Genomic DNA, 14,017 nt, shown 5'->3' on the forward strand with positions numbered 1-14,017 from the left:
AAAAGTAAGGTTGAACCTGCTCAGACTGAAAAGGGTGTGTTGCATTTTGGTGTTGAGTATGAAGTGAGTGCATGGCTGGATTAGCTCGCTTGACTGCAAGTTGTATTGGGCGCTGACAAAATGTGCTTTTTCTGTATGTTTGAAATGTTTTGTCATGATAAGAGCCTTTTGCAAACAAAATGTGTTATTTTGCGAACAGCGCCTCTCATTAGGCCTACGGATTAACTGTTTTGATACCAGGGTTTCTGAGTTGACAGAGGAGGTAAAGCGACCGAAAAAAACGTAAGTTCTTAGCTGGTGGAAATATACAGTATGCACCATCAAATCTGGAGACTGTGTGCTTGAAATGCAAAAAAAAGAGCCCGGGTCAAGCAGCTGGTGCGTCTGCGTCAATACCAACAAACATTTTATGCCTTTTTTATTTTCTTGCATATTACCGTATCAGCCAGTGTGTTGACACACAATCCCTCCGTGAAGCTACACACGATTTGCTTTATCCTCAAAAAGCAAATTCAATTATTTTACACTGGCACTGTGTCAATTACCTTCTGAGAGAACAAATGTATTATGATATCAAAAAAAAACTCCTACAACAAGCCAGAATCAGAGGAATGAAAATGCAAACATTATGCACAAAACAGCGAGCCCGTCTGCCTCTCATTGATGAGGCGACGTGTAATGACAACTCACATCATCCATGCATATTTACGTTGGCTCCTTTCCTTTGTCAGCCGCAGAAATCGGATTTGTGCTTCCCCCCCCGCCCCCCAATCTCTGTCAGGTACTAAAGTTTTCCTGTGAGGTGTTTTGAAGACAATTTTCTGCCTTGTAACTAAATGTCAAGTCTCCGTGATGGGGGAGATGGGAATCGGAGGACTAATCTCGAATGTAGCAGTGCAGGTGTGTTTGAGCTGATATAGCCTCGCGCGTCAAAGCAGACAGAGTGTGCTCTGCCTCATAAGAAAGGCTCATGAGAACACAACTCTCAAATAATCACCCGGCATTAGAGAGGGAGCTGCTTTTGAAAATGTATTTACAACCTGAATTGCATTTACCCCGAGAGTTTTCAATCACCATGCATTGTGTAGAGCCCATTATTGAGATTCAGAGGGAACAAGGCTCTGGCTTTTCATCTCGGAAGATAACGATTTGAGGGATTTTGCCAAGCGGGGTGCCCCCGTTGTTAGGACGACAGGATCTTGCATCTGGGGGTTTTCAAGATGATTAACCTCCCCCCCCTCCTCTTCCCGTCGCCTTCTTGGCTACTAAGCCCGATCCCACCTCCCCCTCTCTTACACATACACATTGTAAAGTCTCTCATAAAGCATTTCAGACTTGGGATTGCTAATCAACAGGGAAGGCGGAAAGGAGTGCGTGATTTTTTTTTAGCAAATCACATGGTATTTCTCATGCAAGCAAGCAAGTTAATTGTGTTTTCTCCAGAGGATCCAGGGGTATGTGTGCGTGTCTGGGTATATATGCATCTGTGCTCACTCACAGCCGAGTGTGTGTGTGTGTGTGTGTTTTGCAAATTCCAGGGCTCCTCATCATGCTCTGATCTGCGCTGTCCACTCCACTGGAGACTAAAGGCGATCTCAAATTCCTCTCAGCTCTCAGACAGTATCAGAGTTCTCTGATGTACTGCTAAAGGTCAGACAAGCATGCAAATTACTGTTTTAAATGCTCCTGTCCGACATCACTCAAATGAAGCTCTCACCACGAGTTCATTTTTTATTTATTTATTTTTTTTACATTCTAATTCTCTCCACCTTTCATTTGTTCCCAAATAAACACGCTTGGCTACCCGCCCACGCTTCCTGCCAGCTGACAAACTAGTAAATTCTGACATAGCTGTGTCATTACGAGTCCATAGGTGACTTCTCAATGGGGAAAATGAACAGGCGTTCACATAGACGCCCCTTTCACAGTCTGCCTTTAACATTCTGGGGGCGGCGCAGCTCGGGAGGTAAAGTGGCCGACTAGTAATTGGAAGATTTCTGATCCGATTCCCAGCCGCGTGACAACAAGACAAACTGTTGCTGAGCAGGATCCTGACCCCGTAAGCGCTCCTGACGGGCAGCTGGCTAAATTGGTAGCCCCTGCATTCAGTCTATAAATGTGTGTTTGAATGGGTGGCGGTGATGCCCGCATCGGAAAGTGGTCAGAAGGCTAGAAGAGCGCCACGGAAATGCTGCCCATTTACAGAAACGTGTTAAAAAATGAAAGCATTAAATATTTGTGATTAATTTGAAATATTGAACACAGCTGCAGCACCAGAGGTAGCAACGTGCACTGCCAAACCGCAGCATCCTGACTAAAGATGGATGAGCAAAAGGATGGAGTTTTACATGGAAAGATTCAGTTTTGAAAAAGAAATCATCATGTGAAAGCAAAACTAACGCTTCGACTAAATGTATAGCTACACATGGCCACCAAATTGACATAGTGGAAGACAACGAGAGATACTGAGAGAAATCATTTGAATTGCATCAGGAGACAGACCTCTACGGTGCCCACATAGGAGGCGTCGAGTGATGCAGCGTAAAATGCCGAAGTAGGTTTCGGAGGTGTGTCAGCGAACACCTGTGCATGAAACCAAACGATAAGCAGCTTCGACGCTCTCGAGATGGACAACATGGATTCTGTAGTTTTATGAATTTTATTTTATTTTGTCTTGGTGAAGATGCAGAAAATTAAGATCATTGTTGCACCTCACAAATCGCAACAGACTATCCCAATTAATGGCTGATGCGCTGATGGTTGCTATGGAAACATCATGCAAAATGCCTATCTAACTCATCTAACTAAACGTGCATTTGCAGGCGTTGCTCGGATACAGTTAACAGCTAAACCCAATCTATGGTGGTAATTATAGGCACGGAGACTTATCAAAACGTCATGATATAAACATGAAGACGGTCTAAAACATGCTTCATAATTCCAGCAATGGTGGCTGATCCAGAAATTCAACTGGACCGAAAGGCACCCTGGGAAGTAGGCTGTGATGTCGGCCGTGAAGCATCGTGGAGGTGTATCCTGCAGATTAGTCAAAAATAGGCTGGATCTGTCGGCTGCATTTTCAGGACCCCGCGTGGTAAAATTGAATTGGGACAGCACTTGTTGTGCCGCCATGACGTAAGCAGCCTACAAATACGGCCTAGGTAGCGTACAGCCTTTGAATTGAAACAGACCCACACTGTGAATGAAGGCGCCAGGGCACACAGGATGAACATGCCTGAGCAAGCAAAGGAGGTCACTCTCACAGAGGACCTGGACGTCATGGTGCACCTCACTGATAAAAAAAAAAATGGAATCCGCAAGTGTTGTGCACAAACTGTAAGCAAAACAGAAAAGCGACACTGTGCTGAGGCGTGTGCCGACTGTTTTTCCAGATGTGACGCTGACGGTGCTCGCAATGCGGTTGCAGCGGCGAGACGGTTTCCTTTTGAACACCTGCCCCGCAGAGCCCGCAGTTCAAAACTGGTCAACTGAACGATGCAAAAGTGTCCTGGCCAAATGTCACAAGATCATCGGGCACTTAAAGAATAGTCTGTCAGACGCTCAGGAATTAAGAAAACAGCAAGAATCACTGGTTGAGGATGCTGCAACAAGATGAAATTCAACCCTAGAGATGGTCAAGCGAATGCAGTGAAATAAATCCCGCCAAACTGCAAAAGCTGGAGGAGCTACTCGAACCTTGCAGGTGTTAATCTCTCTCTCTCTCTCTCTCATGCTGTTTCTTCTCTCTCTCGCCCTCTGTGTCTTCTGTGTACGTGCACTCGCTCTCACCCCGTGTCGTGTGTTCTCGCTCTCCCTGTTCCCCTGTGAAAACCCGTGTTCTCGCTCTTTCTGTCCCCTTCTGCATGTGTGTTCGAGCTCTGTGCCTGTGTGTGTGTGTGTGTGTGTGTGTGTTAGCGCACAGACAGGAAGCTGGTCAGTGTCTCTGTCTGTGTAATTAATACCAATTTACTGGCATTACTGGATAAACATCTTGTGCTTTCCAGTGCAGGTTTGTGACCGACCTGCTGAGAGGGAAAGCAGTGTGTCTCCGCTCAGTGCAGCTGCCAGCCTTGCGCCACTTGTCCACAGTTATGGAGCCCTTAGACGATGATCCAGTCTGTGCACTGAGGCTGAAGGCAGTCTTTACCACACACCTCGCTCGATGGAGGAACATCACTACTGCACTTGAACCTGAAATGTCCTTCCCAAAGCTGAAGAAGAAGTGATGTGTGGGCTTCAGTTTGCAACCTGGTGATGGAGGAGAAAAGGCCCACACAAGAGCGATCTGCAGAACCAACAAAGACCAAACCAACAGCCGCCAAAGAAGAGCAGGATGTCTGTTTCCTTGCTGGTTTCTTCTGATACGGTTACAGATAAAGAGCAAGAGTCCACAGATTCAATGTGTCAACCACTAAAAAGTCCAAAAGGACGTGGAGGCTGTCCACTGCACTGCTGGTCAAAGAGAAAAGGAGCATATGCCAGGCTGGCACGCATCGCATGCGAGTACATGTCGACCCCTGCAGCCGCTGTGCCTCAGGAGAGGTTTTCCTCACTCTCAGGCCTAAAGAAGAAGCGCCTCTCGCCCCCCCCTGGTAATACAAACTCACTGGTCTGTCTCGGTGACCGGCTGAATGTGACGGAGAGCTGAGCCAAACTGTTTCAATGGAGTGAAAAAGATCCAACATTATGAACTCTCAGCAGAATCTTCCCCTGTTCGTTTTTTTTTTTTTTTTCCCACATTTGCATGAGCTATCGGGGACCTTTTGGAAATTCAGCTGGCACATGAACATGGAATACATTTTTTTTCTTGTTCTGTTAACTATTATTTATTTTGTGCATAAGAAATGATTGCCTTGATGGGTTTGGAAATTCAACTGGCACTTTAACATATACGCTGGGGTTTTCTTAGTATTTCTGTCAGTCTGTAAAATAAACATCCCCACTAAGCTGACAGTCAGTCTTGATGGCCTTGACGGTTTTATTGTTTAATCTGTAGTTCACAGGACAGGGTCTGTGTTCACAGATAAAAAGACGTTATTAAACAATAGTGTTGGAATCTGTAGCTATATATCTATATACTGTATATACATGGACTTGATTTTGGCTCCCTCAGCATCGTCACCAGTCAAAACCCCCTGCCCAGCAAAAACTAACACGCTTATAAAGCTCGATACAGAATCATTCCTATACAAATGCTGGTCGTTCATTGTAATCAGATAGTCCTGTATTGTTCATTTTGGGCCTTTTCACACATGAAAATCTGATTTTTTCCCCCTTAAACTATAAGTCTTTCTTCTTTCTTTCTTTCCTTCTTTTAGAAATGCACCAAAACCACTGCCAAGCTGTTGCGCAGTATGTTACTGTATTAAACAGCACAATGCCGTTCAATACTGTGTTGCAACATGGAAAAATATCTATATTTTTTTTCTCACTTTGATGCCAAATAAGAAAAAAAAATGTAAGGGGAAAACTAGGTTGTATGAGAAAATCAAGTTGAAGGGGTTCAGCCTGATGAGAAAACTATTACAAGCCTGTTCAGGTTGACTGTGGGCGTTCGGCTTGCCTTTAGCAACCTGTTAGCAACCGAGCCGCTTCGACTTCAAAACAGCTTGACAAGCTGAATAACAATACAGGTAAAAACACATCCGTCTGAACAGCCGGCGATAAACAGAGCTGACGGCAGAGATGATGACGTGAAGCCACATCATCGTTACGGAGCCTTGTGCCACGTCTTTACACCAGCACCAGATCTTGACCGGGCCTCACTGTGGAAGCAAGCGAAAGAAAGACGACAACATAAAGTGATAAGAGACGCCTCTGTTTACATCCTGGGCTGTATCTAACTGGGGCAAACACTTGAATATTTGGCTAAGGACAAAGCAAAACGCACTGAGGATATTTTGTGCATGGGAAGAAGCAGGAAAAAAAAAAAAAAAAACACTGCAAAAAGTCAAAATCTTACCAAGATTATTTGTCTTATTTCAAGTAAAAATGTCTTATTTCTAGTCAAAATATCTCATTACACTTAAAATAAGACATGATCAGCTCAGAAATTACTTGTTCCATTGGCAAAATTTGTTTCTTGTTTCAAGCTAATTTTCACTTGAAACAAGTGAAAATTGTCTAAAGACAAGTAATTTCTGAGCTGATCATGTCTTATTTTAAGTGTAATGAGATATTTTGACTAGAAATAAGACATTTTTACTTGAAATAAGACAAATAATCTTGGTAAGATTTTGACTTTGCACTAACAATTTTGGATTGTACTGCATAAATCATTTCATCTGATTCTGCAGGGATACCGACCCGGCGACAGGCATTTATTATAAACATGTAGAAACAGCCAATCTTACTGCTGCCAGTCTTGTTTTCTTATGTATCTTTGCTGTCATATCGAGGCATCAGTATTAATCTGAGACTGTTTCATAACCATTTAGAAACTCCTCACCATTTTCTTCTGGATGAGTTAAATGACAAACCAAAGTTAAATGTCCGTTCTCCTCTATTCCGCTACAGCTGTCAACTGACTGACTTGTGTACATGCGTGGGCGTTGTATGTAGCACATATGTGTAATAAAACACTTCAAAACTCATTCACACTGTCAAAGATCTGACAAATGGATAAGTGCTTCACTTTTCCCCCACGCACCTGATATCATGGACTGGTTAACATGAAAATAATGTTTAGTAAGGAGTGACAGCCTTGCTTACTGTTGCTGTGGTACACACTGAATTTGAAAAAAACAAAAAAACAAAAAAAACAATGTCTTTCATATTCACAGTCAGAAAATTTTAATTGAATTGTACGTGCATTTCATTTTTGACAAGAGCAGTGGGTCAAACGTAAGCCACGCGTGTTTGTTCAAATAATCAAACCGTTCAAGTTGAAGCCTCGAGTTGACAAGCATTCTTCTTTTTTGTTTTCCTTTCACCCCACGGTGCAGCAAGCATTCTCAACACATTTCAGACAGGAAAAAAAAAAAAAAAAAAACACGGCTAATTATAAGTCAGCGTGCCCTCTGTGTGTTCTCGCAAATAAAAGTGTTACAAAGTGTCACCGTCGACTCACACCTTCAATCAAATAACTCCATTTTTAGCCGCTTTCTTCTACCCACAATGAAAACTGTCAAAAACAGTAAGGTAGACAAGTTGCACTGTGCAGCGCTGGCATTCTCAAAATTATTTCGCTGAGGTTCAGATTAAGTTCTGCGGTGAATCACCAGCTTAGAAATGGGCAAAAGCTGATTATGATAAGCTGGCACTTACAAAAAAGATCAGTCACTAACAGCTTAACAGACGACTTGAAGTCGCTCTACAAACTGTGCTGCTCAGTCGGAGCTATTTGGTAATGCGCCAATCTCATTCAAATCAGAATCATTCAGTATGTACCTGAAGAGGGTTTTTTTTTTTTTTTTTTTTTTTTTGCCGGGTGCAGCTGGAGCTTAGATACAGATTTGCACAAATGTGACATGTAATATGCATGAAAGGTTGTACATGGTGGTAAATATAGCTTGGTTGGCAGTGGTTGGATGGTGCAACCCAAAAAAATCTGTGCTAGAGGTTTGCATTTGTGTTAAAGAACAAAAGAGAGATGGAGAGAGAGGGGGAGGGACAGAGAGAGAGAGAGAGAGAGAGATGGAGAGAGTGAGGGATGGTAACGAATGATGGTGAAATAATGAGGGCCCACTCTCTCGCTAAAGGTTTAGGGTGATCCTCTCCTCGTTATCAGCCTGAGTCGTGGCCTTCCCAGGTCAGGGATGCCACGTCACTGCAACAGCACACACACACACACACACACAAAATAATGAGTGTACCCCTTTCCTCTACATTTCTACGTCGTCCCTTTCAAAGCTGACACCAGACGTCCCAGGGCGTGACCGGCACCGTGAGAGCCGTTTGATGGCCACCAGCTCTTTAACGACTCTTCTGCGTTCAGCACCGACTTCACCGTGTGTTCAATTCCACCTCTTCATTACCTCATCACTGTCTACCACTTAGAAACTACAAAAAACAAACAAACTGAGGGAAGAAACACTGGCCAAGCTCTCCCTGGTGGCCAACAGGCGCCTCAGAGGTTCAGAGGTTTCTGCGCTGTTGCTTCCTCGTGGCCAGATGTTCATGCAAGGTGCAGGTGGAGCTGCACCTGCAGCCCAGCAGCAGGTCTGCAGGTCTGCAGGTAGCAGCGCCGCTCAAAATGCTGCAGCGTCAGAGCCAGAGCCATGCTAAAATGCAGAGGGTCATGAGGGAAATGTGTACGAAAGCCTTTTTACCACGTTAACTGCATGTAGCAGCAAATTATTGCAGGGCTATTCACCCACCATGAAAGGAATCAAAGCTGAAAGAGCACGGGATGGGGGGCGAAATGACTGTCCTGCAAAATATCTCTCTTAACAAGTCATTTAGTCCAATATTCAGTTTTAAAATCTTGATTTTTCTTAAAACTAGTGAAAAAAAATCTACCAGTGGAATGATAACCCCACTTGTATCCAGTGCTAATCAACTTGTTCGCAGAAGTTTCATGAATCAGGTTTCATTTGTGGTCTGAGCTGCTTTATTCTGTTTAAACATATCAGAAAAATTCTTCCAACAAATGAAACTGCGTGGAAACAAGTGAGATTATTTCATCTCACCTGTATTAAAAAACAAAATTTTAACAATGAATATGAGACTAAATGAGCTTTTCAGATGGAGATTTTTGTGACTATCTATCTATCTATCTATCTACCTACCTACCTATCTATCTTTCTATCTATCTATCTATCTAGCCATTTGAATGTCTTTCCATCTGTCTATTCATTCTTTCCTCACCTTTATTTAATGTGGATATTTGGGAGCATAATGTTCAGCAAGGCAAACAAGAGAGATACAAGATACTCTGAGCATCGTTCTCCTGCTGTAATTGCTATGCGTATTTCCCTGACGGGCTGTCTCTTTTTTTTTTTTTTTTAAATATCTCCCATGTTGATCAACACATAAAGACAATCCGAGCCAGGTTCCTCTCCTCTCGGTCGCTCGCTCGCAGTCAAAAACCGCAACACAAGACACAGAATCCAGAACAGGAAGTGTCTCTTGACCTCATTACCACCAACAGCACTTTCACGCTGAGGCTCGAGGCAGATAATGACAGGAATTGTCCTTTCATGTTTCCGAGCTCCATTCCTGACAGGAAACAAGCGCGTATTACGGTAAATATGCAGCCATTTAAGTGTTGTGTCAGTGCTGATGTGTGATTTATGCTGTGAAGTGCGTGAACTTGTCACCGTTGCTCACTGACTTTGTAAAATACCTTGTAGGTAGGAAGGTAAAAAAAAAAATGAGAACAAAGCACTAAGGCATGCAAACACTGTTGAGTAAAATTTTCCTCATCCAGTTCATCCCTGTGACGTTCAGTCAGTCAGTCAGTCAGTCAGTCAGTCAATCAGGCGAGCTGTTCAGGTTTTCCAGACTGAATAACATGCACACACCCACTGCTACAAGCTAACTAACAAACACCCAGACAAAAACAGGCTGACAGCATCAGTAAACATTCTGCCGCCGTCTCCACGAGAGCTGGAGCTGTTTAGGCCTAGAGCCTCGGTCTTTGAAGTTGCCCCCTTTCAAGGTTAGACATGCTTAAATATGAATTCATTTAAATTCCCCATTTCAAAACCCGTCATTGCACTCTTCACCTTGTTTTTCTATGTGAAAAAAAAATAAATGAAAACGTATCAGCATATATCTACGTGACTCAGATCCCCCCCCCAAGTCTAGCTTGACAAGGTTAACCACGGCAACGGATCTGACGGGGGAGCGACGGGCTGTTATTCTCGCACCATAACAAACTTCAATCCCTCGGTGTTTGTTTGTCGGGAGCGGGGCGAGACTTTTCATCAGAGAGGGCCGGGATGCTGATGGCTGCCGGCAGATGATGGTGAGATGGCTACCAGAACCGAGAGACACAGAAATATTGATCCGGTCAGACGGGCGGGCAGAAAAAAGGCAGATCAAATAGTCAATCAGCCGCCGAGCCGTGCGGTCCGTCTGCGCCTCTCTGCATGCCGTCCGGCGAATTAACCAGATACGAGGAGAAGCGATTAGTCGGTAAAAGCAGGCGCCCAGCCGGTCTGCCAGCAAGCCGGCAAACCAGCCGAATGAAGACGTCGTCAGGCAGTCGGTCGTCGGGCAGGGCGCGATGGACGCTCTGCCCCGCACGGCGTTCACTCCTCAAACGTCCCTGCCAGACAGCTGGAGAGACTGTCAGTCAGCCCGGCCAAATCTGACAACCAGTCCGTCAAAAGAGCAGCCAGACAAGCAGCCGGTCAGGCACGCCACATCAAATGGCGGCTCTGAAACAGGTCGCCGGGCCAGTAAACCGCAGATTAGCCACCAGCGGATTTGGCCGGGCAGAGAGGGAGGATGTCCCGGGGGTGAGGGGATAATATGTGTATTTTGTTGCACTGATTGACACTCAGACCTAAAATAATGGGTTCTGCAATCCGACAGCGGAATGGGACTGAACACGGTGACCTCTGAAATGCATGATTATGCTTTGAGGATGAGGATTTGAAAGTAATTAACTCTCTTAGCTTCATTCATTCTCGGCCGCCTCCCTGATGTTTTCCTTTTCTCGCCACATCTTTTGTGTGTGTGTGTGTCTCATCCGGGCGAATGCCTCGCGTGAGTGACTCCGCCTTCCTCCCAAGGTGTGACCCTCCACCCCTCCTCCTCTTCTTCATCCCCCTCATCCTTTTCATCCCCCTCACCCCGGCTGATTCATTGAGCACGTTCACATGCACACCATATTCCTGTATTATTCGAAATATCCGCAATATTCCGGCACGAGTCATGTAAACACACCGAACCCGGTTAAGGTCATAATCCGGTTGGAGAATATTCCGAATCAGACCCCTGGCATATGCCTATTTTAACCAGAACACTGTGCCATGTAAACACCTTAATCTGAAAATGCCCCATACCGGAATATTCAGTCACGTCTGCGCATGCTCGATTTGCAGGGAATCCTGGGGTGTCTTTGTCGCTATGGTTACTGCAAGCGGGGAGAACGACATGGCGAACAGCAGCCAGAGCCAGGAGACTGCAGTCCGCCTTCAGCTAATGAAAGACTTCAATATCATGGAGGATATCGATGGGAGAAAACACAGAAATAGCGACAGCCTCTTCTTCTTCTTCTTCTGTATTTCCAACAGACCAGATGCCTATATGCGTACTGCTGCCCCCGCAGGTTGAGTGTTGCATTACGTAAGAGCGTGGAATACGCTGAAACACGGGAACATGCCAAGTAACATGTAAACGGAATATTCCAGTTGCTGCAGTGCATATAAACACCTCACTCGAAATATTACCTTAACCAGAATATTGACCCCTAATCAGAATATGGTGTGCATGTAAACATAGTCATTGGCCTTAGCTGAAGCTCCTTGCTGCTAATTTTGTTTTTGTGTTTTTTTTTACTACATCTGCTAGTGTGTTTTCTTTTGCTGTGTTACAATATCGTTCTTGATTATCCGCCACCTATTGCACACCTGTCTGGTCAAGTAAAGGTCCCCTTTCTCTGCAGTTCCTCTCAAGATTTCTTCCCTTTTTTCCCTCTTTCATCTGTGGGTGGGTTGCACCAGCTATTTTTACATTTGTTACTAAGTTCCTGTGTATTTCTTAATTAAGTTTTTATTTCACTAGTTATTGCATCACTCAGATTTAACCCCTCACACTCAGTTTTTCCCCTAGATCCCCCAAGTAGCTTGCAGTATTGTGCAATGGCCTCATTATAGCTAAATCAGACTTACACCGATGCCATGACATCAGATGGAAAGTATCTAGATTTCTCGTGCAACATTTTACACACATTTGCCTGTAATTCATCATATTCGGTGTCTCTGGAAATGTCGGGATCACCACTTGAATTCAAAACGAAGTTCTGAAAAACAAAGCTCAGCCGCGCTGCATGTATTTATAACGATAACCCAAATAAATCAAGAGTGTGAATACAGAAGTCCCGGCAGCATCATGAGCTATAACAGAAAGTTTAAAAATAATTACCTCAGTGAACCCCACGACAACAAATACCCATTCTAATCTTAATCACACTTACTTCCAACACAGTTTCACTTGTTTTCTTTTCTTTTCTTTTCTTTCCTTTCTTTTTTTTTTTTGGAGCAGGTATAGATATGTCAAAACAAAGCAGAATAAGGCAGATCAAGATAATAGCACTTGATTAAAAAATAATTAGAGACAAGAAGGGAGTATCTCACCCCACTGGCAGATTGTTCCACTTTTTTGTTTTGCTAAGACTTAATATGAGACTAAATGCCTCATTAAGATGGATATTTTTATACTGCCTATACATTTTTGAGCTCAGAATAATTTCATAAGCATAAATGGGGCGCGGAGCAAGAGGGAGTGCGTAAATATAATTCTCCGTTGTGTTTGTTTGTCTCCACTGATGTTTGCTTATTTTAGCGAGCTAATTTAGTCTGCTGGTTATCGTTAGCCACGCAACACTTACCTTCGGCGGTTGCTGCGCGGAAATATTTAGTAACAACTGAGGTTGAACACAGGAATAAATAAAATTTTGGTGTGCTGCAATCCATTTTAATTTATTGAAACATGCAGATCATCATGATAAAAAAAAAAAAACAAAAAAACTAGGAACATCTGGTGCAACAGGCTCCAGCGGAGGAAGCTCTGAGCCACAGAAATATTACTGACCGCTGTTTTTTTACCACTGCAGCCGTCTTCTACTCACACATTTCACAATGTACATCATCTACTCATTATGTATTATTTTCGGCTTGCTTCCCGCGTTGCCCCTTGAGAGGCCCCCTTACCCTGTGTGCATGTGTGTGCACCTACTTGCAGAGATTTTGAAACTTGCGGGTTATATTTACATAGTGTGTGTGTGTGTGTGAGAGAGAGAGAGAGGGGGAGAGTTCCTTCTCATTAGGAGCTCAGGACAGAACACCTCAGTAAGATCCGGGCTCCGTGCGATCTGTGGGTGCATCTGTGTGTCTGCGAGGATGTACGCGCAGGATTAGGCCCAGTGAGATGCCAGATGGCGTTTAGATTGCATGTGAGACCACGTGCAAATTTACTGTTGCTTTATGCCACTCTAATAATGCATACCTCTTGAGCACCAAGCGAACCTTTAATGTATATGCATATGTGTGTACGTGGTTTCTTTTTTTTTTTTTTTTCAGGGTGTATGATGGCCAACGCAGAGGAGGTGAGATTTGCCAGCTCATTTAACAGCCAAGCAGAAAAAGCAGAAAACTTCCTGCCAACAGCAGTAACACCCAGACCTGTCAATCAAGCAGCACCGTTCAATGGACACACAGAAATACACACACACACACACATACACACACACACACACAAGCGCCCCAACAACGCGCTCAGGCATTCAGGCAGATCGATTGGCTTTCTGGAAGGCAGTAACACCCAGGTTGAGCCCCTGAGGTTCTGGCCAAGTTACTCAGCACTTTCCCCGGCCACTCAAGGGGCGCCGGCCGGGCCCCGGGCCAAGAGCCAGAGCCCGCAAAGACGCATAAGAGCAGGAAGAAAACTTTTGACAAAAAGTAATCCTGTCACTTCTAGGACAAGGGTCAGCATCATCTCTTTAGTGAGAGCACAGTTGGCTTGAATGATTTGTGGAGGTATGGCCTTGCACTGGGAAGACTTATGGGGCCAAACTGATAATATTGTTTTTTTTTTTTTTTTGGTTTTGTTTTTGTTTTTTTTGCCAAACATTTAAGTTGCCCCCCCTCTTCTTCATTATTACAGATGGCATCTGCACACAGCCAGCGTAGGTGGACATGTAAGGGATTGTTTTTCAACCATCAAAATGAGCTGTTTGTCTGCAGTGTGGAGTGTGAAAAAAAAACCTGCACAGAGTCAAAAAAAAAAAAAAAATGCTTGAGCCAGGTATTCTGTCTCAGTAAACGCATAGATTTTTGTTTGGTTGTTTTTTTCCTCAATACTTCAACTAATGTTACTTATAAAAAGATCTAGTATCGAGTATTAA

This window comes from Myripristis murdjan, chromosome 6 (genome assembly GCF_902150065.1).
Source record: "Myripristis murdjan chromosome 6, fMyrMur1.1, whole genome shotgun sequence".
Classification (NCBI taxonomy): Eukaryota; Metazoa; Chordata; class Actinopteri; order Holocentriformes; family Holocentridae; genus Myripristis; species Myripristis murdjan.